This window comes from Camelus bactrianus, chromosome 18 (genome assembly GCF_048773025.1).
Source record: "Camelus bactrianus isolate YW-2024 breed Bactrian camel chromosome 18, ASM4877302v1, whole genome shotgun sequence".
Classification (NCBI taxonomy): domain Eukaryota; kingdom Metazoa; phylum Chordata; class Mammalia; order Artiodactyla; family Camelidae; genus Camelus; species Camelus bactrianus.
In genome coordinates this window covers 35,395,295-35,413,875 of record NC_133556.1, presented here as the reverse complement: position 1 = coordinate 35,413,875, position 18,581 = coordinate 35,395,295, and positions in this window count along the sequence as shown.

Below are 18,581 nucleotides of genomic sequence, written 5' to 3'. Positions count from 1 at the left end.
CTCTTACAATTTATTAATACAAAGATTTTTATATGGGCAAAGGATTTGAACACACATTTTCCCCAAAGAATCTATACATGTAACCAATAAGCATATGCACAAACACTCAATAGCATTATTCAACACGTAAGATGCAAATCAGACACAATACGATACCAAGTCACATCCATTAGAATATCCTAATAAAAATAGGTACGTAACAGCAGATGTTTGGCAAGGATGTGGGTAGGGACGTAGAGCAGTGAAGATGCCTTGAAAAATAATTCATGAGTTCTTCAAAATATTAATGTGCTTCAAAACACCTTCTCTTGTATTTCCTGTTGAGCACTATATCCAGTTGGTGGTAGTCATAAGACTGGTCTTAGATTGAGAGAGCATGCATCATCCAGGAGGTTTCACTGTGATTTTGCTCTGTAGCTGATAGTTACAGTTACATTCACTCAGCAGCCCTCCCATTTTCTGAAATGACTGATCTCCCTATCAGTCAAGGATTTTTGTCCCTTTTGGCCACTTACAAATTATTCCTGCTCTTCCAATACTCCAGTTTCCTTTTGGAAGTTTATCCCTCATCCATTGTGTTCCCTCTTATGGTAGGTGGAATAGTGATTGGTAAATCCAGGTGTGTACCCTCTTATGGTAGGTGGAATAGTGATTGCCCTTAAAGATGTCCATACCATCCATAATCCTCAGAACTCATGAGTATGTTACAGCATATAGCAGAACAGAATTAAAGTTTCAGTTGGAATTAAGGTTGCTTATCAGTCAGCCTTAAAACAAGGAGATTGTGCTGGATAATAAGGATGAGGTAGGTGTCATTATAGGGTGTTTAAGAATGAAAGAGGGAGGCAGAAGAGGAGAGTCAGGGAGATGTGAGAAAAAAGAGCATTCAGGGAGAGATGCAGCTTTGTGTGACTTTGAAGATGGAGGGAGGGGTCCATGAGCCAAGGAAAGCAGGTGGCCTCTAGAAACTGGGAAAGGTGAGAAAACAGAGCTCCCACCTCGACCCCAAGCTTCCAGAAAGGAGTGCACAGCTGTTAACATCTTGATGTCAGCCCAGTGAGACCTATGTCACACTTCTGACCTCCAGAACTATAAGATAGTAGATCTGTGTAGTATTAAGCCATTAAGTTTGTGTTACTTGTTACAGCAGCAATAGGACCCTAATACATCCCTTGCTGCTGGAGAGGCCAGTCTTTCTGGAAGATCCTTCTTCTTGTCACCCTCAGATGGAAACTCAGAAGCTTCTCTGCTTTCTCCAAGTCTGAGAACCTTTTCTTTCTTTGTCTGACTCTCAAGTGTCCTTTTCGTAAATATACCCTTTAGTTTAAGTTTGTGGAAATTATGCTCCTATTACTTCCAGTAAAGTGTACCGATCATATTTGCTAAGTCAGGCAGACGAACATTTTTCAATAGATTTTTTATTTCCAATGATTGTTATGAAAAAAATTTTATGTATTCATTAATCCTTGGTGAACCAGTTAATGACAGTAGTTAGAATCCCCTTTAGGAAGCCAAGATTTATGTGGATGAGACTTGTCTTTGTAGGATGTCTTTGTTATCCCGTATTTCTCTGGTAAAGGAAAAGAAGAAAGACAGGATAGTGTGGTAGAGAAGAGTCTGGGCTTTGGAGCCCCACAGATCAGAGTTCAAATTCCACCTCCTCCGCTCACCAGCTGTGTGACCTTGGCCATGTGACATGTTGGGAGGGGACCTCCATCCACTCAGGCTCTGTGTTTCCAAGTGCTGTTTTGACCTCCATGTTTCTGACTCCTGTCTCCAGTTTGTTCCAGGGAAGCTTACCTATCGCTCCCCTAAGACGGTAAAAGTCTGAACATTTTCTAGTCTCCATTTCCTCCTCTGAGAAATATGGATGAGGTCACATAGATTTTGAAGATTAAAGGAAATAAGACCAAAAACAAATTCCACCCATCCTGGCTCATAGCGAGTCCTCAGTGAACGCTAGTTGATATGCATAACACCAAGGACAAATGAGCCTCTCTGAGCTTCTGTTTCCTCATTTTTAAAATGGGATTGGCATCTCGCGTACATAGTACTGCTAGGATTTTAAAAGATGAGGTATTTAAAGTGCTTGTCGAGCACAAAAATTTTGGTTCGCTTTAGCCTTCCTGTTCTTAGGGAGAGATACTCTAGGCAGCGTCAATGTGATCTGGTTCTTTTTCCCCCTTTGACCTAATTGCATCATCATTCTAGTCCTGAGAGGACAGAACCCTAGTTAGGGCTGGGCTCATTTCTGAAGCTATTTGCCAAGTACATGATCAGCTAATCTTGCTTAACCCTGTCCACATTGAGGAACCTGAGGCAATGAGGACTTTCTGATCTTTCCAGAAAGTCAACTCCTCAGACCGTTCTATTCCCGCGGTCCTCAAAAAATGGATCACATGCCTGGATGTCTGGATCAACTGCTCATCTGAGTCTGAGGTAGTGGGTTAAGTACCCTTAAGTACCCTGTTTGGCAGTCTTTTTTTTTTTTTTTGCTGAAATTCATATAAGCTTTGACTAGAAAGTTAAAGGCAAGATGACTTTAAAGAAAAAAACAAAATATTTCCCATTGATATATATATGTAGATATATATACACATACATACACATATATACATACACATACATACATACATATATATACATACACTCAGTTATTCTGCTACTACCATTTTTGTTGGCACATAAGGCATGCAGGTATATAAAATATATCCTAATTCTATATTACATTCATTACCTGTATTGAAAGTGATCTTAAAGTAGTTTTTGTTGGGAGTAACACATTAGTTTTTGGTTGATTTAAGTATATTTTACTGTTTGTTAAAATCTAATAGAAAATTATTAGCTGTAGATGTGCAATAATATTGTACTAACCCAGAAAAAAAGAAGATACAGCTTAAAGAAATATTTTGGCACCAATGATTAATTTTTCATAGCAAAGTTAGAGTAATCATAAATTTAAATCTAATATATTAAGGAATTAAGCTTACTTTCCCTCTGCTCTGCTGTATGGTCTGTGGTTTCCTATTTTTGTTAAGAAATCTACCTTTAAAAATATCTGTACTGTGATGGTTTGTACTGCAGAACTAGGCCACTAGGGGCAGCAGCATCTGTATTTTTCTTGGATTGCTGAGTAATTTGGGTGTACACTTTGTGTGTGTAGGGAAAACACAGCAGCTGACTTTGTGACTTTGTGAAATCACTTCTCTTTGGACTTAAGTTTCTTTAGGAAGGATTTGGACTAGATGAGCTCTGAGGCCCTGATGGTTAAAATTCCATAGCACCATGATTATTATTTTGTTGTTTTTAAGACAGATAGCAGAGAAAACTGAGATATAATTCCAAATATGACATTACTTTCACTCTGTGATTTAAAACAAGTCAACTACTCTCACTGGTTCTTAGTTTTCTGAATCATGAAATAAGATGAAGTTAGTGTTTCTCAAATGCTTGTTCCTCTTGCTATATGTTGATGATGGTAGTGATGGAGCTGATGATGGCGATGATGACGATGGTGATGACGATGCTGATGATGATGGTGGTGATGGTGATGATGCTGATGGGAAGAAGGAGACTAAGAGAAAGAAGATGAGAAAGAAGATAGGACAAGGCAAATAATTACTGAGCACTTTTTAAGGGCCATGCAGTATCCTAAGTGCCTTACCTGAATTATTTCGTACAATCCCCTCTTTAGAAACCCTATAATAAAGGTACCATGCTCTCCCTTATCTTCATTTTGAACCAAAGAAACATAGGCTCCAAGAGATTAAGAGTGTGGCCTAAGATCTCTCTACTGGTAGAGTGAGTCTGAGATTCAGCCCAGTTCTGATGGGACCCCGAGCCTAAGCTTCTAGTCACCATGCTATCTTGCTTCTTACAATACCGCATGCTACACTTGAGGGTTTCAAAGTCTGATAAGTGCACCTGCTTCTTAGATGTTTATCTCCAGAAAATGATAAACCAATTTTTGCCTAAGGGGGGACAAGTTACCACCTGTTGTACACTTACCGATTTTTGGTGATACACAGCATAAGGCCACATGGGGATAACAGTACTCCTTTTAAAAATATGCAACTTTTTAAAAAATTTTGGGCTCACAGGAGGTTGCTGCAAAAGCAGTGCTTAGAATCCCATGAACTCTTCACCTAGCTTCCTCCAATGGTGACTTTTTTTTTGATTGAAGTATAATCAGTTTACAGTATGTCAGTTTCTGGTGTACAGCATAATGTTTCGGTCATACATACACATACATATATTCATTTTCATAATCTTCTTCATTATAGGTTACTACAAGATATTGAGTATAGTTCCCTATGCTATACAGTAGAAACTTGTCGTTTATTTATTTTATATATAGTTGTTAGTATCTGGAATCCTCGAGCTCCCAATTTATCCCTTCCCATGCTCTTTCCCCTCTGGTAACCATAAATTTGTTTTCTAAGTCTGTGAGTCTGTTTCTGTTTTGTAAATAAGTTCATTTGTGTCCTTTTTTTTTTTTTTTTTCCAATGGTGACATATACAGAAGCCCCTATCAAAGCCAGGACACTGACAGTGGTACAATGTTGTTATCTAGACTACAGAACCTATTCAGATTTCATCAGTTTTTACCTGTACGTGTGTGCGTGCATCGCTCTATGCAATTGTATCCCACGCATAGCTTTGTGTAACCACCACCAGCAGCTTGACTCAGACTGGATTACCACAAAGGAGCTCTCTCGTCTGTATTCCCTCTTCAAGATTCACTTCATGACTTCAAGGAGAACATCCCCATCTGCAGTCACTGTATCTTTAACACCTGGTGCTTTCCACCTTCCCTCTTTATCAGAAACATCATGAACCCCAGCCCCTGCGTCCTCATCCTAGGCAGACCCCAGAAGCTGTCTAACAAGAATTGACATTAGTTTATTTTCCCCTCAAATTTTACACAGGTCTGTTTGTGGTGGGAAATGTCAGCTTACCAGAATCATGATGAGCCAGATGAAAATTTTTTCTTTTAAATGAAGATGTTTCAGTAACAAAAGTCAGTGACAGTAAAGAAAGCCAGGAGGTAAATTATAATCAGGTGGTGTGCGGACAGGGCAAAGAAAGTGAGAGAAGATGATCTGCAAATGCTTGATGTTTGCAGAACACGGGGTTAAGAGAGAACTCTGAACTTAACTCGGATTTGGAAGCATTGATGACATTGAACAGGAAGAAGAAAATGCTGGTATTGGGCATCGTCCCTGGAAACGCATGCCCAACAAAACTGGAAATTAAAGGAATGTGGGTTTTTCTTTTGTCATTCCTGCATTTCAAGGCCTTTTTGTTAAAGGAGATTTCAATTTGGCCAGTCACTCACAGCGGTGACTCACCAGCTGGGCTTTGTTTCTTCGTGTTATTAAATATTGCTGCTGCCGGGGCGGGTGGCACACTGGGGCTGGGATGAGGCTTATTCGGAGGATCTGGCAGAAGCCTCTGACAAAGGCTTCTGATCTGAGAGGGAGTGAGGTCACCAAAAGGCAGGTCTGCAGTTTTCTCGAACCAGCCAGGAGGGAAATGGGGAGAAAACACATCAAGTCTGTCCCCAGAAAAACCGAATATGCAGGGAAGCTGGCACTGCAGAGGTGATACTGAGAGGCAATAAATGCATGGGGCTAATAGAGATGGCTCAACTCAGTGTTTAACTCATTATTTCCGCTTTTGTGTCTCTTATTGTTAGGGTAATTCAAAGAATATATTACGGCAATTTCAGATAAATGGTTTAAACCCACACTAAGTGAGTCAGAAAAATCAATTAATTTGTAAAAAACTTTACTGCTGGAAATAATTTTGGGTCCATCCTTTTCTAGGCAGAGGATTTTTCAAGGTGGTTTGGTTGATGGTCCTTACAGTTTCACTTTTGTATCTGAGAGAATAGAGTTGGTTTGTTGGCTTAACCATTCATTCATTTCCTAATTTATTCCAGAAACCTTTGTTGAATTCCAACAGTGTACCAGACACAGTCCTAGGCACTAGGGTTAAAGGGATTGGATTAAAGTAAACCTTGGAGCTTACATTTCATGGGTGAGGCAGAGAGTAAACAGATACATGTGTCATGTCAGGCCACACAGTCGCATGGAAATAAACAAACAATACATAGCAGAAGGGGAGAGAGAGAATTGAGGGCCCCTCCAAGGGGAGGGTAGACTAGGTCACGAATCTTAAGTGTTTACTGAACACTTACTATGTGCTCGGCATTCTGTGGGTGATGCGAGGAGTTATAGAAGAATAAAAATGCTTACTGGGCATCCACCTTATGGGCAAGGTGTAAATCACAAAAATGATGATTACGAAGGATCAGATTCGGTGCAGCATTTTCCCCAGTCTCCTTCCAAGATGGGTGTTATTCCCACTTTACAATGAAGATTTGGGGATTCAGAACATTTTAATTACGCTTCACAGCAGAAAAGTTTCAGCACTGAGAATCTAGCTCAGGTCTGCTCGCTTCTAAAGTGATTTTACTCATGCCATGTTCCCTTCTCTGTCCAGACAGAATTGGAGAAGGGAACAAATGAAATATCTAGAAAAGTAACCAAGACATAGTGGATGCTCAATGAACAATTTTTGAATAGTAAATACATTTCTTAGCAAAAGGAAAAAAGAACAAGCTACAAAAGAATGTCTACTACAGTCAGTTTACATGCGTGTATAAATATACAAATACACAAATTGACTGTGCATGTACACATACTTAACTATTAGTAAGGCTAGGGTAGGTTATACTGCTGTAACAGACAACTCTTATAAGGGACAATCTGTGTCATTTCTCACTTACTCTGTGTGTTCATCACAAGTTGTCTGGGAGCTCTGATCTGTGTCACCTCCTCTCTGGAGCTTGGCTGATGAAGCAGCTACTAACTGGAACATTGCCGGTTACCACTGCAGAGAGGACAAAACCCCTCAGGGATCTGACAGCAGCAGTTAAGTACTCACAGTTCATTGGCCAGAACTAGTCACGTGGTCTAACCAAACCATTAAATAGCCAGCAAGTTCAATCATGCTATGTGCCTAGAACTGAAAATATTTGGTAAACACTATTCACAGCCACAGACACCATACTGAAAAATACACATGGAATTGTTCAAAGTGGTTACAACTGAAGGATTCTGAGGAGGAGCGAGGGGTTAATTTTTCATTTTTATTTTGCATATTTCTGTATTTTTAATATTCCGAAAATAATTTATTCTGTAATAAAATATTTTTAGAAGTGGGTATAAATTTTTAAAGTATCCATTAATATAATGAAACATTCTACAATCTTAGAAATGTTTAGGTAGTATTTTATAATATGGAAAAAATTTTATGCTGTGATCTTAAGTGGGTAAAGTAAGATAAAGCATCTTTGTATAGTATCATTTTGAATGTCTAAAGAAATGCTTAGAGAAAGAACACGAGGAAGAAATATGCCAAAATATTAGTCGTGTTTTATTTGGGTATATTTGGGTGATAAGATTATGCCTGTTTCCTTCTTCTCATCCTTCTTCTCCTTAATATTTCTTTGGACTCTGCAAGTTTTCCACAATGATCAAGTGTTGCTATTATAAAAAGAAAAAATATAAACTAAAAAAAAAAAAGGCTCATATCCAGGGAAAAGATGACCCGATATGTCAACTTTAACTCTTAAAACATAAGTGGACAAACATGCTCATAACCATAAATTTTCAAAAAAAAAATCAGTAATGAGTGAACATTTCCTGTCTCAAAAAACCTTGAGTTTTTTTTTAATAAAAACCCTAGAAATAGGAATGGGATAATAGCACAAACAGTTCTTCTCTAAAGTTGTTCTTTTAATATAAAATGGGAAGGAGGTAACTAACTTTTATAAGTTTATATACTTTCAACTGTTGTTCGGAAGTAAAATTTCTATAAAACTTCGTATAACAACAAAAGATAAATTTTCCATTTTGCCAAAATAGATCAAAATTGTTTTCAACTGGCTTGATGCGAACACTCAGAAACAACGTTTATGTCCTATTTGTCTCATATACATAGTTGTATGTAGATAAGTTTCACATTATGTTGAATCAGAGAATTTTAAAGCTGAAAAAGGCTCTTAGAAATAACCCACTGATTGAAATGGAAGCTCCAAGAGGCAGGAAATAATACTAGCTCGCATTTACTGGGTCCTAACTCTTTCTGAAGTGCGCATACAACAGAATTTATCACCCTTGGGGCCTTTGATATTTGAGGCCAGGTAATTCTCTGCTGTGGAGGCTGCCCTATGCATTATAGGATATTCCGTAGCATTCCTGGCCTCTACTTCCTAGATGCCAGTAGCATCCCTCTCAGTTATGACAACCAAAATGTCTCCAGGCATTGCCACATGTCTGCTTGATGACATTTGAGAACCCCTGCCACACAGTCTTTTAAAAAAATACCTCTTGACAAAGGAGACATTATGATGCCCATTTTACAAACGGGTAAGTACGTTGCTTGTAGCCACCAAGCTAGCATGCGACAGAAACCAGGACTCAAATCCAGCTCTCTGTGTACCCTACGTTTTAATAATGTTAACTACCAATGAGGAAGTATTTATCCATCGTGTTAGGCACTAAGCACTTCACCTGTGTATACATTTGGAGAATCTTCATAATAACTATAGGAAGTGGATACGCTCATTATCCCGTTTTTTGCTTTTGTTTTGCTTTTGCTTTTGTTTTTGTTTTGTAGGAGCAGACTGAGGCTTAGTAAGGTTATCTAGCTTGGTCAAGTTCACAGAGCTAAAATGCTGCAAGCCTGCATTGGAATAAAGCTTTGTTTGACTTCACGGTTGACATTCTTTACCTTCAGCCTGAGGTTTTATTACACTGCACTTGTTGCCAAGGGAAGGTGGGAGAGTTGAGAAAATATGATTTGCTCATACAGTTAGATGTAAGGTCAGCTGTAACTCCACTCATTGGTCATTCATTTACTCATTTGCTCATTGCACGTGCCCACACTCTGACGTGGCCGCGCAGCTTCATCTAAAGAGCGTGGTCTCATATCCTGCTCCACCAATTACTAGCTGGATGACCTTGGGCACGTTGTTTTAGTTCTCTGAGCCTGAAGCCTCATTTTCTTCATCTATGAAATTGGGATAAGTGCCTACTTTTTAGACCTATTATAAAGAGAGAATGAAATAATGCATGGAAAATGAGGAGCATTGTATGAAATACCATCAGTGATCGATAACATTTTAAAGTAAATGTTATTATTGTTGTTGCAACTTCCCAGGAGGAATTGAGCTGGCTAAGTTCTGAATGCATGCAGGGTTGAGTAATATTAAAACAGCCAAAGACAAATCATCATGCAAGGGAAATGCAATTGAAATGCCAAAGCAATCCCAAAGCAGTCTAATATGATAGCATTTACCTGCTGTTCTATAAGTTAGTTCTAGGGGGAAAAAATTCACATTTATCCATCTTTCTTATTAAAATTTTTAAAAAAAGACTTTATTTTAGTAAATGCAATGAGATAGCCTTACAACACAATTGCACTCTAAAGAAACTGAAACGTATCTACAATTTTCTAGATTTCTTATCATCATTTTATCTGTTTCTACTCTGAGGATTCGGGGGCGAAAAAGAAAACAACTTCTGTTGCTAGGAACATTTCAATAAATGAAGATATTTCTCTGCCCACAGAGATGCTCCATGAACCAGTTCTCCTGTTCTCCCCCAAACCAAATCACACACAGATGTATGGCTAAGCCTGAAGATGTTCATTAAGTCTGGTCATTTCAATTCTGAATTTAGTTACAGATTCAAGACAACAAATGGAAGGGGAAAAAAAGATTGGACGAATAATATAAATTCTTTCTCCCAGGGAAACTTTGCTTTATCTGCTTTAAATCTAATCATATGTCCAACTTGTATTTATCCTTATGCAAATTGGTCAGATGTTCTAAAAAATCATATGCAAAGGCTAAATCTAATATCTAGGGGTCAGGATTTAGCATCGAAAGTCTTATGGTCATTAGTCTCACTTTTTAGAGTTACTCCTAAGTAAAATCCATGGATCTAGTTTATTCACCCATTCTGGATGGATATTTCAGCTTCCCACTTGGGAGATTAAATTTAAAAGGATAATCCATTTGGAAAAATACTGAAGTCCATATTAGAATAACCAGATTAATCTGTCTGAGTTGTAATCAGGGTAGTTTGCCTGGGAAGGCAGCAGAGCATAGGGATTAACCTAGGAGAGCTGCAGACTTTGAAATGACTGGCTTCAAATCCCAATTCTGCTATTAAAGGTCGTGGCAGGTAGAGTCTGTAATGTCCCCCAAGGATTCTCACCTCCTGGTATTTATGCCCTTATGTAACCCTCTCCCTTTGAGGGTGGGGTGGCCTGGTGACTTGCTGGCTTGCTTCTAACCAGTGGAACATGAGAGAAGTGATGGGATGCCACTTCTGGAGATGAGGCCACATAAGATGTGCATTCTGCCTTGCTAGAAGATGCTCTTCCATACTGGCTTTCATGGAGCATGCTGCCATGTGGTGAGCTGGCGCGTTGGAAAAGGCATGTGCCAAGGAACTGAGGGCAGCCTCCAGCTAACAGCCCATGAGGGAACTGAGGCCCTCAGGATGACAACCCTTGAGGAACTAAATCCTGCCAACAGCCAACCATGTAAGAAGATTGGAAGCAGATTCTTCCCCAGTCAAGTCTTCAGATGACTTCAGACCCAGCCCTCGCAGCCACCTTGATTGCAGACCCTGAGAGCCCATGAGCAGAGCTCCTAGCCAAGCTATGACCTGACTCCTGGGAGAAAAAATAAATATTTTTTGTTTTAAGCTGCAAAGTGTGTGGTCATTTGTCATGTGACAATAGATAACTAATACAGGGGCTGTGCCATCTTAGGTAGCCACTAAACCTCTCTGAGCCCCAGTTCCTCATCTGTAAAATGGGAGTGCTAACAACTATTTCTCAGGGTGTCTGAGGATTCAGTAAGTTAAATGCTTAACATTGTAGTTGGAATCTTGTAAGCTTACTTCTTATTTTATGTTATTGAGAATATTCTGTATTCACAATATACACTAATCTCAGAAGTTAATGAATGCAATATACAAGAGACAAACATAGAAGCCAATTTTTTTTCAGTTGAAGTATAGTTGATTGTAAGAGTATAGTTGAAGTAATGTTGTGTTAGTCTCAGGTGTACAGCAAAGTAATTCAGTTATATATATATATATAATATATATACACACATATATATGTGTGTGTGTATATATGTGTGTATATATATACACACACACACATATACATATATGTACATACATACATATATATTCATGTTCTTTTCCATTATAGGTTATTACCTGAGATTGAATATAGTTCCCTGTGCTATACAGTAGGTCCTTGTTGTTTATCTGTTTTATATATGGTACTGTGTATCTGTTAATCCCAGATTCCTAGTTTATCCCTCCCCACTTTCCCCTTTGGTAACCATAAGTTTATTTTCTATGTCTGCGAGTCTAATTCTGTTTTGTAAATAAAGTTCATTTATATCATTTTTCAGATTCCACACATAAGTGATAGCATATAATTTTTTTTCCTCTGTCTGACTTACTTCTCTTAGTATAATAATCTCTAGGTCCATCCATGTTACTGCCAATTCCATTCTTTTTTATGGCTGAGTGATATTCCACTGAATGTAGATACCATATCTTCTTTATCCACTAATCTGTCAGTGGACATTTAGGTTGCTTCCATGTCTTGGCTATTGTAAATAGTGCTGCTATGAATATCGGAGTTTATATGTCTTCTCTTTTTTTTAATTGAGGTATAGTCAATTTACAATGCTATGTTAATTTCTGGTGTACAGCATAGTGATTCAATATATACATACATATATTCATTTTCATATTCTTTTTCATTATAGACTATTAAAGGTATTGAATATACGTCCCTGTGCTATGCGGTAGGACTTTGTTGTTTATCTATTTTATATATAGTAGCTTGTATCCACAAATCTTGAATTCCCAATTTATCCTTCCTTACCCCTTCCCTGCGCCACCCCCATAACCATAAATTTGACTTCTATGTCTGTGAGTCTGCTTCTGTTTTGTAAAAATAAGTTAATTTGTGTCAGTTTTTTAGATTCTACATATAAGTGATATCATATGGTATATTTTCTTCTCTTTCTAGCTTACTTCACTTAGTATAACAATCTCCAGGTTCATCCATGTTGCTGCAAATGGCATTATTTTATTTATTTTTATGGCTGAGTAGTATTCCTGTGTGGGTGTGTGTGTGTGTATGCCACAACGTTTTTATCCAGTTCTTTATCCAGTCATCTGTCAATGAACATTGGGATGCTTCTGTGTCTTGGCTATTGTAAATAGTGCTGCTATGCACATTGGGACGCATGTATCTTTTATCTTTTCAAATTAGAGTTTTTGTCTCTTTCAGATATATGCCAGGAGTGGGACTACTGGATCATATGATAACTCTACTTTTAGTTTTTTAAGGAACCTCTGTACTGTTCTCTATAGTTAAGCTTTTTTTTTTTTTTTTTTAGAAATCACATTTCAGGCAATTCTGTTAGTGTTGACATGAAAGTAAGCACAGTTCAGGTGTCTACTTCCTTATTCTTCTTGTTCTTGTGCCAGGATGAGGGGACTCAGTTGTATATCTCTATGTCAGAGGAAATATGACCTCCAAGGGAGGCAACTGGAAACAAAATTTCCACAGAAAAATCTAAAAGAAAGAGGAGTGCATATGTAGTTGATAAGAGTGAACTGGTCTACCCATGGCTTGGTGGGTAGATGTTAAGTATGGAGGGTCATTGGGAAGTCTCATACACTATGGGTGGGAATAGAGGGTGTGCTGACAAAGCCTATCAACATTTCACATGTATACCCTTTAGCCTAACAACCCAACTTCTAGAAATTTATCCTTATCAGAAATCACACTGATGACATCACAGGGAAAGTCTCAGTTCTAGAATGCCCCATGTTAGCCATCACTATAGTTTGGCTTGTTTCTAGTTTCTCTGAAATCTCTCCAACATCTACTCCTGCTAGAGACTCCTTTTGTCTCAATCACCCTGCACTGTCCCTAGCCATCTACCTCTGCTTCTCTGTCTCCTTTATTATCTTTCACCTTCCTCCTGTCCTTAGCCTTGGCCATCCTTAACCATGGGTGAACATCCTGTACCCATGGTTCTCTGCTCTCCTTTTTCTTCATTTACACCCATGGTGTAGCTCACGGGTTCGACTGTGCCCTCTCATGTAATTCCTAAATCTGACTTCTCACTGGACTTGTATTTCCAACCGAATACAGAGGTAAAATTCAGGCTTACCGAACTGAAAGGGACTCGAGACGGTGTCTAATCCAGGGTTCTCAAACTCAGTCGCCTCAGATGGGCCAGGAAGGAACCTTACATGTGTGACGCAGCCTGGGTATAGATGGCGACTGGCAGCTGATATTTGTCTTCTGATATTGTCAGAAGACAATAGGGCCTGGTGGAGGCTGTGGGAAAACATGTCCACGGCCCGTCTAAAGGAGGCAGCGGATGATCAGTGTTAGCCAACTGCTTGAGGCAGGAATCTGGGCTTTTGTGTAAAATCTCCCAATTTTGAAATGTTGGCAGCTAGTTAAAGTGTAAAACCCTGTGTAGAATGAACAAACCACATCTGCCACCAGTTTGTCTACTCTGGTTGAATGCGGTGCCCTCAATTTTTAAAGATCAAGTGACTGGGGCCCCGAAGGGTTATGTGTTGGATTCACTGTTAACATGTGGCTTAGCCACAATCAGAATCCATGTTTCCTCACTCCAAACTCCCTCCAATTCCACTTGCTCAAAAACTAACTCATCTTTTTTTTTTATTATTATTATTATTTTTTACCCTCCCCAAACTGGCTCTCCCTTGCAATCAAGCTGTTTCTGAAAGCAGGTTCATTTTTTTCTTCTGTTTTCTCAGGCTAGAAACCCAAGCCTCTGATTCCTGTCTCAGAGTCCCTGCATCCATCCTGCCACCAGGTCCTCTGTTTATTAGGATCTCTGTCCTTCATTTTTCCTTTTCCATCTGACTGCCAGAACCTTACCCCTAGCCAGCTGAGGTTTCAGTTGTCCTCTGAATTCATGTCCAGTTCCTTCCAAGCACAATCGTGGTCTGATTGTCTTAAGACAGCACCTCTGCCCAGCATTCAAGGTTCTTCCCAAACTGGTCTCAGCCTTACTTGCCATTCTTCCCACGGGGACTTCCCCTCCTTGTCTCTTCACGTCGTTTGTTACCCACGCTCACCTCTAGGGGGAGCTCAAGACCCTCCTCCCTTCCCTCCAGTTGACATTGTTGACCAAAGGCAATTGGGCCACAATGCGGGGTGATGTTTTAGTACAAAATCAGAAGTAAATTCCGATTCCTCCTCTTCTGGTCAGCTTCATCTATTGTTAATGCCAATAATAATGACAGTCATAACAGGTACCATTTTTGAGAGCAAGTCAAGGTGTTTTTCCAACAGTTTCTCATTCAGTTCTTTCTAAAACTCTATGAAGTACTCTGTTTTGAAGATGGGGACACTGTGGAGACTTGCCGGAGGGCATATGGCTAGTTAGCGTAAATTCATGTTGGGGCTCATGTATAACTTCTTTGTATCTTTCACACTGCCTCAGATTTCTCATCTGTCAAGTGGCAATAATACAGATCTGTGTTAGGTTCCTAGGTCTGCCATAACAAATTACAACAAACTGGGTGGCTTAACACAACAGGGTCCATGAATAAATTCCCTTTTCAGCTCTGGAGCCTAAAGTCTAAAATCAAAGTTTCAGCAGAGCCATGCTCCCTCAGAAGGCTCTAGGGAGGAATCTTCCCTTGCCATATCCCCAGGTTCTGATGGTTGCCAGCAGCCCTTGGTGTTCTTTAGCTTGTGGCTGTATCACTCCAATCTCTGCATCTGTAATCACATGGCCTTCTTCTCCTTGTGTCTCTCTGTGTCCCCTCCTCTTCTTATAAGGACACCAGTCATTGGATTCAGAGCCCACCCTCATCCAACATGACCTCACACAGACTTGATTACATGTGCAAAGACCCTATTTCCAAATGAGATCACATTCATGGGTTCCAATGGACACGAATTTGGAGGGACACGATTCAACCCAGTGTACAATCTTTCAAGACTGTGGTGAAACTTAAATGGGGCCCCTTATTAAAAGACACATAACCCAGTGCCCAGGGACTCAGCAAATGTTACTACATGTCTCTCATCACCCCTGCAGCAATCAGCTATAATTACAGTTGACTTGCTGTTCACTTGACTCAGGTGTTGGCCTCATCTTAGATTCCAGACAAGCAATTCACCCCCCTCCAGCTGCATATCAGAATCACCTGGGACTTTTTTTAAGCCCAGTGCTTGTGTCTCACCCAAGACATATCCAACCAGAAGCTCCAGGGTGAAGTCTGGAATGGATGCGCTTGAAAAGCTCCCTGGGTGATTGATTCCAACATGGAGCCAGGCTTGAAGACCACTCACTGAGACTAACATTGTCAGAGAGAAAACCTAGAACTGTGTTGTTGGAGTGCCTTTGGATACAGGCCTTATTCCTCCAGAACATTAGCTCAGTAAAACACTAGGCTAGATCTTTGGGAAGATAAAAACCAGTAAGAGTTGTCAGATTCAAACCTACATGTGGTCAGTCCTTCTTGTGGGAAGCAAAGCATTGTTATGATGTTAGCAAACACATGATTTTCTTTCAATCAGTGTCCAGTAGGGCAAAGATGGAAAAATAAAATGAAGGCAGAGAAGGGACAGGTGTATTTACAAAGTTTTCCAGTGAAACCCATGGCTTTCAATTTGATCCTGAGTCCCCCAAAGCCAGAAGTGTCATCCAGAGAGGGTCAGGAATCAACTGTGGTTACTTTGCATGAACACATGACAAATTAAAGAAAGCACAATGCAAGAGGCAGGCATCAAAGGGTGTAGAATTCCCTTGCGGTCATTCATCTTGAACTGATCCAATACCAAGACACATGGGAAAACTGAACGGAATTTGAAATCTGCCCTTAAGACTCTCAACATGAGTAAGTTTGAGAAGCAAATTCAACTCAAATCAACACGTATCGATTGAAGGCTTCTTTTGTGCCGAGTCCTGTTCTGGACATTCGGTCTATTTCATGGAGCTTTTATTTCTGCAAAGAGCTTAAATTGTACACTAACTGTACCACTGAGTTGAGAGGATTGGCATTTTAAGGAGAACTCTTCTTCCCCTTGAGAAAGGGTGGGAAAAAAGGATTTTTCACAGCCCAGAGTGAGTAACTGTAAATTATTTAAATGTTTCAGGAGACCAAGTTCACTATTCAGATAAAGAGAATGAAGATTGGAGAGTAAGTCCCTAAAATCGTGACAGGTTTTCTGCAAGGGCTACTGAGCAATGTAGGGGAGATAGAAAAGAAAATAAATGGATGAACAAAAGCCTTCGTGAGGAAACTGAAGTTTCTGGAAGAAAAAGTATTGGAATAATTAGTATCATCTGTTTCAAAAGCCTTTCTGTAACTTTATTATAGCAGTTAGGGAGACTTCGGCTGTTTGTGCTCTGCCAATCACGTGCCATTGGACAGAAGAACTGAAGTGACAGATGGGTTCACTAGCTGTAAGTTGCTCATTGACGTTCTGAAGCACTGCTGTCCGGTAGACATTGCTGCAGTGATGGGAACGCTTCACGTCTGTACTGTCCAGTATGGTAGCCACCAGCCAGATAAAATATGGATGCCCAGCTAAATTTGATTTTAGATAAACAACAAATGATTTTTTTCATCTAAGCAGGTCAGAACATACTTTATCTGAAATGCACATTTAATTGAGCACCCTGTATTGGTTTTCTCCCTAACTCTGGTCACCGTAGCTCCGCGTGGTTATTGAGCTCTTAAAATGTGCTTGGTGTGACTAAGAAACTGTCACTTAATTTTAATTTTGATTAAGTAGCCACATGCAGCTAGCAGCTTGTATATTGGTCAGCTCGATCTGAAGGAACAGAATAAGTGGGTGGATTTCAGTCAGCATGAGACTCTATCAGGGATGGTTTTGGAAGTCCAATTCTCCGTTCCAGGTTCTGAATGTCAGGGAGCCCCACCCCAGTGCACAGGAAGCTGAGTGTGCTGGCCGGCTGGGAGGTCCTCAATTGCTTATCTGAAGTAATAACAACCACAATAATAACAAGCAATTTTTTGAGCAATTATTATGTGCTGCGATACACACTTCAAATATTCCATGTTAATGTATCTTGCCAATACCTCTGTAGGTAAATGTGATTATCCCCACTTAAGGGGTGAGGAAAACAAAGCTCAGAGAGGTTAAGTGACTTGCCTAAGAGCACAGAGCTAGTAAGTGGGCTAAGCAAGTTTAAATTCAAGTCACATGATGACCATCCTAGACCCTAAATGACTACATCCTATGGGCACAAGTTTTCAAAGTCAAGACGTAAGAAACTCGTAAAATCAAATGTCAGGCAACGAGGAGGCTTCGTACAGATCTAAAGAGTATTTAATAGGCATGGAAATTGACCATAAGAGGCAGCAAAAGGATGGAAAGAGGAATCCTGCCTTTGCCACTTTTGGTAAATGGTGGGCTGACTCCAGGCAAGATACTTAGCTTCCTTGAGACTCTGTGATCTCATTTTTAACATGAAGTGAAACTTCATTTTGTTTAGGGGATAAGAGGAGAGCATGTGCATTGAAATGCCTTGCAGACATTAGTTATATTTTATTTCTAATAATAAAAACAAGAATTTGGAAGCTGTACAACTCACCTAAGAGAGTTGCAATGATGTCCAAAAGGTCTAAACAACATTCATGAACTTCCACGTTGGGGAACATAGGTATGCCTGGAACATTTCAGAAATTTCTCTAACATCTTGAAAAGTGGGGGGAAAAATGTAAAAGTCTTGTCAACACCAATCCTGTGACAATATCAGTGAAGTTAATACATTTAAAATAAAAACAAAAACACTCACTTTGGGGGTGGTCTGAAGTACACATGGTATTTTGATCTGTTCGAGGTTATTTATTCTCAGTTTTTAAAAAATGATCAAATATGTGAAACTGACATCTTCACGGACTTCTCTTTACCCTGGTCCCATCCCATCCCCTAGTGCATCATTCATGAGTCCCACCTGGAGAGGTTCAGGTCAGGACTCAGTAAAGGTGAGGGGTGCCTGGGGCCCACGTTGCTTAGTACTTGTACAGTGCGTTTGTGTTTCTGTACCTCTCAAGTGTGCCGCATCAGGGCACCCCCTTCATTCCAGAATGATGACACCAACCCGAATTACATGCCCAACTCTGGCATGCCTCGTAACACTTCCAGAGAGACCTCTGACGGTCTGTATAAGTCAGAATTCTCCAAAGGAACAGAAATAGTAGGGTGCATAGATAGGGAGCAACATTTATTTTAAGGAATTGGCTCACACAGTCACGGAGGCTGGCAAGTCCCAAATCTGCAAGGTGGGCCAGCAGGCCCAGGAAGAGCCGATGCTGCAGTTCAAATCCACAGGCCATCTGCTGGCTGGATTCCCTCTTGCTTCATCCACCTGCTGTTCTATGATGACCTTCAGTTGATGGGATGAGGCCCCAAAGCATTATGGAGGGCAATCT